The sequence below is a fragment of the Nylanderia fulva genome, unplaced genomic scaffold (assembly GCF_048542155.1).
Source record: "Nylanderia fulva isolate GAGA-0341 unplaced genomic scaffold, ASM4854215v1 Scaffold430, whole genome shotgun sequence".
NCBI lineage: Eukaryota > Metazoa > Arthropoda > Insecta > Hymenoptera > Formicidae > Nylanderia > Nylanderia fulva.
The window spans coordinates 78,245-87,491 of NW_028190511.1; the positions used below are offsets into that span (position 1 = coordinate 78,245).

The 9,247-nt window shown below is 30.9% G+C and overlaps 1 long non-coding RNA gene across 1 annotated transcript; it reads left to right on the forward strand.

Moving 5' to 3' along the window:
• The first annotated feature begins 6,675 nt into the window (after positions 1-6,675).
• LOC114930386 (uncharacterized) lies at positions 6,676-7,465 on the forward strand. The gene is made up of 3 exons (XR_003819449.2): positions 6,676-6,893; positions 7,294-7,320; positions 7,402-7,465. It is a non-coding gene; the product is annotated as an uncharacterized LOC114930386 (long non-coding RNA).
• The last annotated feature ends 1,782 nt before the right edge of the window (positions 7,466-9,247 follow it).

Genomic DNA, 9,247 nt, shown 5'->3' on the forward strand with positions numbered 1-9,247 from the left:
TCACCTGTAATCTGATTATCGAGAGCGAGCACACCTAACTAATCACCCAGGTGGGATTATACATAATTAATCCAACTCAAGAAATAAGCGAAATAAAAGATTTATTCAAATACACAAGCGAAGTTAATCAAAGTGGAGACGCCCGCCGATCCTAGGATCCTCATCCTTCAGTCGACTGAGACCCCAAAATTTTCCGTGCCTTCCTGGAGGCACAACACCGCTCTTTCAAAATTCGCAGTCAAAAATAAGGTGTCCCATTTAAAAATCCATCGTGACTTTGAAATAACCTTCAAAATTGACCTCAAGGTCAAAACCAATGATACAATTGAATGACCCTCTCTGTCCTGGTCAACTTTTATCTAAACCATTTTTTCGTAGATACCGTAATTTGGAAGATATTCGGATCCATAGATTAAAATGACTCACCCTGTATATACACTATTTACAGTTTTTAACAAGTGGAAATTTTTGTCTCTATCTTGATAGTTTTAATCAAGCAATTCGCGATTGAACGACTTTATAAAACGTAATGCTCGTTAATGTTCGAGATCAACTATCGTTATCGTATTGTCACTCCAAACGTTCGCAAGAATCTAACTGTTAGATTTCAAAGATCTAAAAGTCCGAGTCATTTTTACACCCGGAACTTTCCGCTGGCGCCGGATGTTGGTGTCGCTGCGTGGCGCTGTTGTAGCTCGTCCAATGAGGGGATCGCTACACATAAAAACATGGCCGACGATCAAATCCCCCTCCCCACCAGTGCTTTACCCCCGCAGTTTAATGTTCCCTCCTTTACCTCCGTAGTATAACCTAATCTTCACATACAGTTGGATGAAAAATGGCGGATGAGAATATCTACTTTTATAGAGCTCTACTATAATCAGCGTGTTTAAGATTTAGACAATACTATTTACAGAGAGAAAAACCTGAGAGCGGCCACCGGGATTCAGCGGCTGCGTGTACTAGTGCGTCCCCTGACAAAGTAGACATAAACAACGTCGTAACGCTCGGTAAAAAGTACGGTAAATGGTTCAATTCCGTGATATGGTTCATGTCCGAATTATTCAGCTAAGAACTAAGTTGAGAACCGAACAGCTGAGTCAGACAAGAACCAACGATCCATCGCTCTGGCTTTGTCCCACCTCACCGATGCGTCCTGCGGACTTGTGTGACCGCAAGCACGAGGTTTCGCCTTTCGCGCGTAGCGTTCGCGCAATTCGAGGGTTATAATTTTTATGACGTTAACTTTGGGCAATATATCAAAAAATTATGCACATATTTTTTTAATTTGCTTTTTATTAAAATATTTTATTATTTATTTTTTAGTCCAAAAGTCATTATATATATAGAGATGACTTACTAAATATTTAAAATAGAATAGAAATATTTTGCCAGTAAAGGGATAGAGCGTAAAGCTTACAATTAATTATTTTCAAGAAAAATTAATTTAAACAATATATGGCAATTTTTATATTTGGCTTGGTTAGATTGATTTTTCGAGAAGTCGGCGTAGTATGTACATATGTGTATATATATATTGTTACGTCCTCGGGACGTCTCTTGCGCTGTCTCACAGAAGATGTCACACACACTCTCACTCGCGCCCGGAATGAACAAACTCTCGTAATAAAAATCTATCCTCAAAGTTAAAAGTCGACCAGACTGGCAATCATTTATTATAAATAATTAGTTTAAATACAACGTTTCAGCTGTCATTGCAGCCCTTTTCAAGTAAATCTATAAAAAGTTACATAAATATAATTATAATTTTAATACACTTCATCGCTACACATAATTATACATTCAAAAACCAAAAATATGCTACATACCAAATTAATACAGCAAATCAATTTTACTGCAAACCACCGACAATATTAAACATTGTTTTGATGAACAATGCAAAACTGACAGAAGTAAGCACGAAATAAATAGATGTTAACAGTTAGCAAGAATCTTAGTCACTACGCGTTAAGAAAGTAGAGACAAACCTAATGTGTCTTTCGCTATTTAAAACGTCATAACAAAGTCAAATAAATAAATAAATAGGTAAGTATAAAAATAAAAATAAAAATAAGTTAAATAGCGTCAAGAACACGATCATAAATCCCACTAAAATTCTCCGTATCTTTCTGTAAATTAATGCTTTTACGTTGTTTTTTTATATAAAACATTTCTGCAATTTCTCTTTTTCTTGTTTGTTTTTCTTGATGCAAGATCACCGGAGAATCCCAACGGAACTCATGATCGTTGCAAGTCCGATGCAAACTAACGACTGAATGTAATGTCGTGTCTTTTTTGATATTATTTCTATGTTCTTTGATGCGCGTTTCTAATTGTCTCTTTGTTTGTCCAATATACGTCGAATCACAATTCGCACATTCAATTTTATACACGACATCGGTTCTTTTTAAGTTGTCAATCTTATCTTTTCCTCTTTTTATCAGTGTGTCTAATTTTTTTGGAACGGTATATAATACATCAACTCCATTTTTATTAATACAACGCGTAATATTCTCGCTCAAGTCTTTAATGTAAGGCAACACTATGCTATTGACCGAATTCGCGAACAACCGCGAATGGGCAGATAGAGCGTGTTAAACTGAATAAAAAAGTCCTGTATTATTTTGCGATATTCGCAATAATTATTGAGTTATTAACTAAAATATCTAAACGAATGAGCGGGTAGAAAGCGGTAGGCCGGACTCGGTGTGCATGTACTGCTTAGTATCAAAAGTATCATCTTACTTTTCGGCGCCACTACATTGGTCGCCGCTCGCTGCATGATGCCGCCTCTCGATCAAATAATGCTTTCTTTCTGCTTATTCGTTTAGATATTTTAATAAATAACTCAATAATTATTGCGAATATCGCAAAATGATACAGGACTTTTCTATTCAGTTTAACACGCTCTATCTGCCCATTCGTGGTGGTTCGCGAATTATGGGACACCCTGTATATATATATATATATATATATGTATATATGAATGTATGTATGTATGTGTGTATATACGCAGAATGTCCTGCAACGTGATATCCACAGTGAAACTTTGTATTCTTGAGATCATTCGAAAAATAAAGATGATTCTAAAATTTGCAAGATTTTCTCCATCTATAAAATTTTTGCGATATTCTAATGACACCTCCTTCATTCTTATTCAAGTCTGTCTGCCCATTCGCGGTGGTTCGCGAATTATGGGACACCCTGTGAATATATATATATATATATATATATATATATATTTTCATCATATATTTTATATATATATTTTTTTATCAAATATTCCGATTTATTATGTACGTAAAAATGCGCGTCAGATCTTTCGTATTCGCGCGGTATCAGTAGTTGTATGTACCACAGTAATCCGCGCGTATTATACGTTGATATGATCTACTGTGCGACGCCTCACTCACGTCGCGCGGTGCTATACACGTTCATACGCGTAAAAAGCAGCGTATACTTGAGTTTGTGTGTTGTCCACACCATGGGACGAAAATATGACGCCAAACATTTGCCCCTTTCGAAACGTAGAGTTTCCTTCAAGAAGGGCTGGATGTACAGGTTAGTTTATTTATATACATTTTCTATATATGCATACATACACATACATATATACGTATATTAGGAGACGCGGTAGTGTCTCCGGCCATGTTCAAACCCTAAAAGACCTTAAAAGACACTACAAGTCTCCTTATCCTGCACCATCAAAGTCCATTTTTTGGGGGTGTAGAACTACTAAAATATAAAAAATTTTGAATTGCACGTAATATAACCTGAAAGGCGGCATCGCCACGAGTAATTTGAGCCAAGAAGGAATAAAATCGGTCAAGCCGTTCTGGAGATACAAGCGGTCAAAAAGTGACGTTTTTCATGAAAAATGAAGTAACGTCGTCTTCTTCTTCTTCTTCTTCTTCTTCTTCTTCTCTGTCTGCGTCCGCTGACGTCATCAGGATTATATATATATCCTAAAAAATCATAAAAATGAAAAGGTCAGGCCATGTTCAAAAGAAGGCACTCAAAAATTTAAACGATCTAATAATAAATTATCACGAAAAGTAACTGATATGTTATTCAAGGTGCCAGTTCAAAGTGAACATACGTAAAGTGTATATTATCTAAATTTAGTAATAATATATTACCATGAAAAGTAACTGTGATATTTTATTCAAGGTGCAAGTTCACATTGAACATACATACATATAAGTAAAACTGATTACAATTTGATTCTAGAAAATAAGTGCGATATGTTATTCTTAGTGCACAAAATATAATAGTCGTTTATAGAGATTTGATTTGAAATTCATACTAGCCCGTACAATGAAAAATAATTGCTCGTAATTTCAGAGTACCAATTTGTTAATGACTCAGAAAAATAACATGGCGGCCTGCTCTCAAAAAACTATAATGTTTTTCGATGTCCATTTAGAAATAATGTCGAAGCTCTTACAGAATAATTACTACAACATTTGAAGTACAAAAAGTATTACATTAGAAGAAGATTAGATTCGAATAAGGATTCAACGTATTTTTAAAAGCTCTACACACAACGAAGTGAATATACAAAACTATATACAAATACCTTTTTCTTCTGTGTTTCTGAAGAAAATTGTATGTCAAATGAAACATTGCTATTCAAAACCTATTATTTATGATCGCAAGACACTATTTTCTATTTAAAAGACGTCTGCTAAAATTTTAATAAATAGATATTATTTATGATAGAAATGAAGAATTTGTGCTTTTAGTATATGGATAGTACATGGTTATTTCAAACACTGAACCGATGCATACAACAAAACTTTTCTCTGTCTGTTCAATAAATTACTGATAATGTTAAATCCCAATCACATATGCCACCTTGCCTAGGTTAATGATGGTCATTAACGGGAAATTTTACTAAAAAAAGATTGGAGATTTTTAATTTATACAATTTTCACAACTCTTATTTCAATTATTTATTCTATCCATCGAAAGTTTTTTGAGAGGTCATGGGTCTGGCCCACCCTTCTTGATCCCTGATCAAGTATTACAAATATATGTATTTTCGATTCTTATCACATAACTTTGTATAAGTAACAATTTATGCAATACAGTTCAAAATAATTGAAATATATGGTATATATGTACATATATAAAATATATAATTATATTATAGTATACATATATATTTTATTTAATCATATATGTAAATGTTTGTATAATTGTAATAACTTTTAACGATACATTGCACATTTATTTCAATTGCAACAGAATGAATTTATATTCTTGTATGAATATTGAAAATAAAGAATGGGCCCCTCCATCGCCCATTCTCGTGAGAACGCAACCATATATTTTTCTTCGTCTCTCCGATTTTAACACGACATATTTTCGATTCTTATCACATAACTTTGTATAAGTAACAATTTATGCAATACGGTTCAAAATAATTGAAATATATGGTATATATGTACATATATAAAATATATAATTATATTATAGTATACATATATATTTTATTTAATCATATATGTAAATGTTTGTATAATTGTAATAACTTTTAACGATACGTTGCACATTTATTTCAATTGCAACAGAATGAATTTATATTATTGTATGAATATTGAAAATAAAGAATGGGCCCCTCCATCGCCCATTCTCGTGAGAACGCAACCATATATTTTTCTTCGTCTCTCCGATTTTAACACGACATACATATTTCTGTCTGATAATTTTTTTCTTCATGATACTTTTTGAAATGTCATGAAGCCTAGGTCAAATTAGAACCTTATTGCACTCGTTTTAATGCAGCGCTTACAGCAGCTTTTATAAAGCGCCAGAGCAGCCGATATTTTATTTTGGCGCTTACGGCAACTTTTATACAGCGCTAGAACAGTTGATGTTTTGATGTAGCGTTTACGGCAGCCTTTATACAGCGCCATTATTTAATCTGTTCTAAGAACAATATGTATGCCCCTTGTGCGTATTAACTGCGCTAAAGAAATTATAAGAATTATAGACGATATACACATATATAAGAATTATAGACGATATACACATATAGAAATAAGGGGAATAATAAAAAGAATAAAAATATCGCGTAAAAGTGAAATATAATTATTAAAACAATAAGTTGTAAGAATAAGATAATCACAAAGAGAATATTTAACAGGGTATTTTACATCTTTAACACATTATTTTGCATGAACGTAAGTATCTCATAAAATATTAATTTTTCGTCGATCTTGTTTCAAAAATTTTGTATATAAAATATTGAGAAAAATCAAAATTTTTGAAAAAAACTATATAGTTTATAAATTTATATATCAATATAGTTAGAAGCAAAATCGTCTCCCAATTATCTCAAGAATCTTCCATTAACAGGTTTACTACTAATTCTGTGATATCCTGCATATATATTCTGCATATGTACAATATAAATTTAAATATTAATTAAAGAATATAGATATACGTATCAACACACGGACATAAGCGCGCGTGAGTGTGTGTGTGTGTGTGTGTGTGTGTGTGTGTGTGTGTGTGTGTGTGTGTGTCTGTACTATTATAAAATTAATATTTAATTATAATCCAAATATATAAAGAATTAATTATCTTATAACTTTACACATTAACTTCATCAACATATTCACAAATTTATTTATAATAAATATTTTGATACGTTACGTACAATATAAAATCATTACCTGATTAAAGCAGCGATTATTTCGTCGCACCGAAAATTGTCGAAAACATCGATGATATGAACACGCGGCCAAGAACAACACGTGTGAAACGCGTGGCATCGAGCATATTATTCTAAATACAAGCCGTACGATTACGCACCCCTGTCGCGCAGCCTGTGGTCTAATCAGTTTGTGGTCGTGAGAAGACTGACATCTCAGCAACTAACTTCGGTAAGTCCTATACATATAAGATTCTGTAAACTATCGTTCTAACATCATCATCGTCTATAATGAAATGTAGAATCAGTTAATTAGTAGTCAGCAATTAAGTTCGTTTATTATTAATTAATAATTTATTTCGCGAGAACGACTAGCATTAAGCGACGGAACATTGTCATTTTTATGAACTTTTCGGGATCTTTTCGTGAATTTTTGAGATATTCGCATCTTATTTATTGATTCCATGATTATAATTATGATTTTACTACATATAGTTTTGCAATAGATATATTTCGGACGTACTTTAATATTACTCTTGTCGTTCGCGCATAAAAACTTGTTTACGCGCATCGACTCGTTATATCAGGTGTTCGAAATATCCAGATCTTATTTCATTTTATTATAATTCCAGATATACTCAAACACCGAAATGGCAGATGTAAGTATATTATTTTTCATTATCATTATAAAATACTATTATTTTTTATTATAAAAAACTAATACTCTTTATACATTTCAGATACAGATGAATGAAGCCGACCACATCGCCGCCGAGCCCGTGGCCGCCGGCCCCGTCGCCGCCGAGCCCGTGGCCGCCGGCCCCGTCGCCGCCGGCCCCGTCGCCGCCGGCCCCGTCGCCGCCGGCCCCGTCGCCGCCGGCCCCGTTGCCGCCGACTATCATAGAGGTTAGTTAAATTTTAATTTAATTAAATTGATATAAGCTAGATTAATCGAAGATCGTTTAATTAACAATTAATATGATCGAAGTCAATTAAAGATTATTTAATTGACAATTGATATAAACGAAATTAATCGGAGAACGATCGACTAACAATTAATACAAGCTAATTTAATTAAAAGTTTTTTAATTAACGATTAATATGAGTTAATTTTAATTAGAAGTTCTTTAATTGACGATTGAAAAAAACAGATTCAATCGAAGACAATTCAATTGACAATTGATTTGAGCAGAAACAATTAAAAAATATTTAATTGACGATTAAATATAGCAAATTTAATGCGAATCTCTTCCATTAATGATTGACTTAAGAAAATCGATATAATTTCTCTATTTCCATTAATTAACAATGTGTAACGATTAATACAATTTAAATTTTAATCGAAGATGTTTGATTGATGATATTAATATGACTGAATTTAAATAATATATATCTTTTCCTTGATTCTAGCAAAGTTATTGTACGTAATAGTTACAATGTAAATAATAAATAATTTACGTTTTTTAAACCATATTTTTATTCAGAACATTTTCAATTCATTATACATTTTATTATATTTAATTTAATTATATTTAATGTTAATATATATTTCTCGAATTTTTTTTCATTTGTTCTAAAATAATAAATGTATAATATGTTATAATAAAATGTGTTGTACATATATACAATATATATTATAATTCAAAATTATTAATCAAATGTAAATATTGCAGGAAGTTTGGTAATACAACGAAGTGTAACCATACAGTTTCCTTCTGGAGAACATTTCTGCATTCAACTAGGTAACCATTTCACAATGTTTTTACATATTACATTCAAATTGTGTTTATTTATTATAAATAAATTATTAGAGAAAAATATTGAAAAATATTGAATAACATAATTAGAATACGTTGTATATAAATATGTATATAAATGGTCTTGTTTTAAAATTGTATTATTATTTAAATGCTTAGAATGTATTATATATATTTTGTTATTATCTATTTATTTATATATTTATTTTTTTTTTATATTGAAAAGATTCATTTTTCTTTTTCCTTTTTTTAAATTAATAAATTTTATTAAATATTTGTTTGCCAATTAAACAAAAATGTAATCGTACACCAGCAATTACTTTTCAAAATATTATTTTTCTTGTGTGTGAATAGTTTTATATATAATATCTGGAATGCAAATATATATTGTTAATAATAATAGTTTTGTTGCATATCTATTATTCATATAATTTGGAAATAATATAATTTAATAATTAAAAATTGCAAACAGAGTAATATATTTACATATTTATATTTATTATATTATATCTGCATATATTCATATTGATGAGATAATTGCTTATTATATAAAATCATGTGCGTGATAATTAAATATTTTCTATGCAATCAAATTAATAAGGAATATAATGATTTAATATAATTATATTCTAAATCTGTTGGTGAAAACGTTACGTGTAACAAATATATACAATTAAAGTTATTATATTAAAATTTTATTATTTTTGTAAAATATCATTTACTTTGTAGAATACTTGAAAATATTACAATTCTATTTCTTAATAATAAATTAATTAAATTTAATAAAGGAAATAAAACATTTTATCGTGTTCTGATATTGGACTTATTA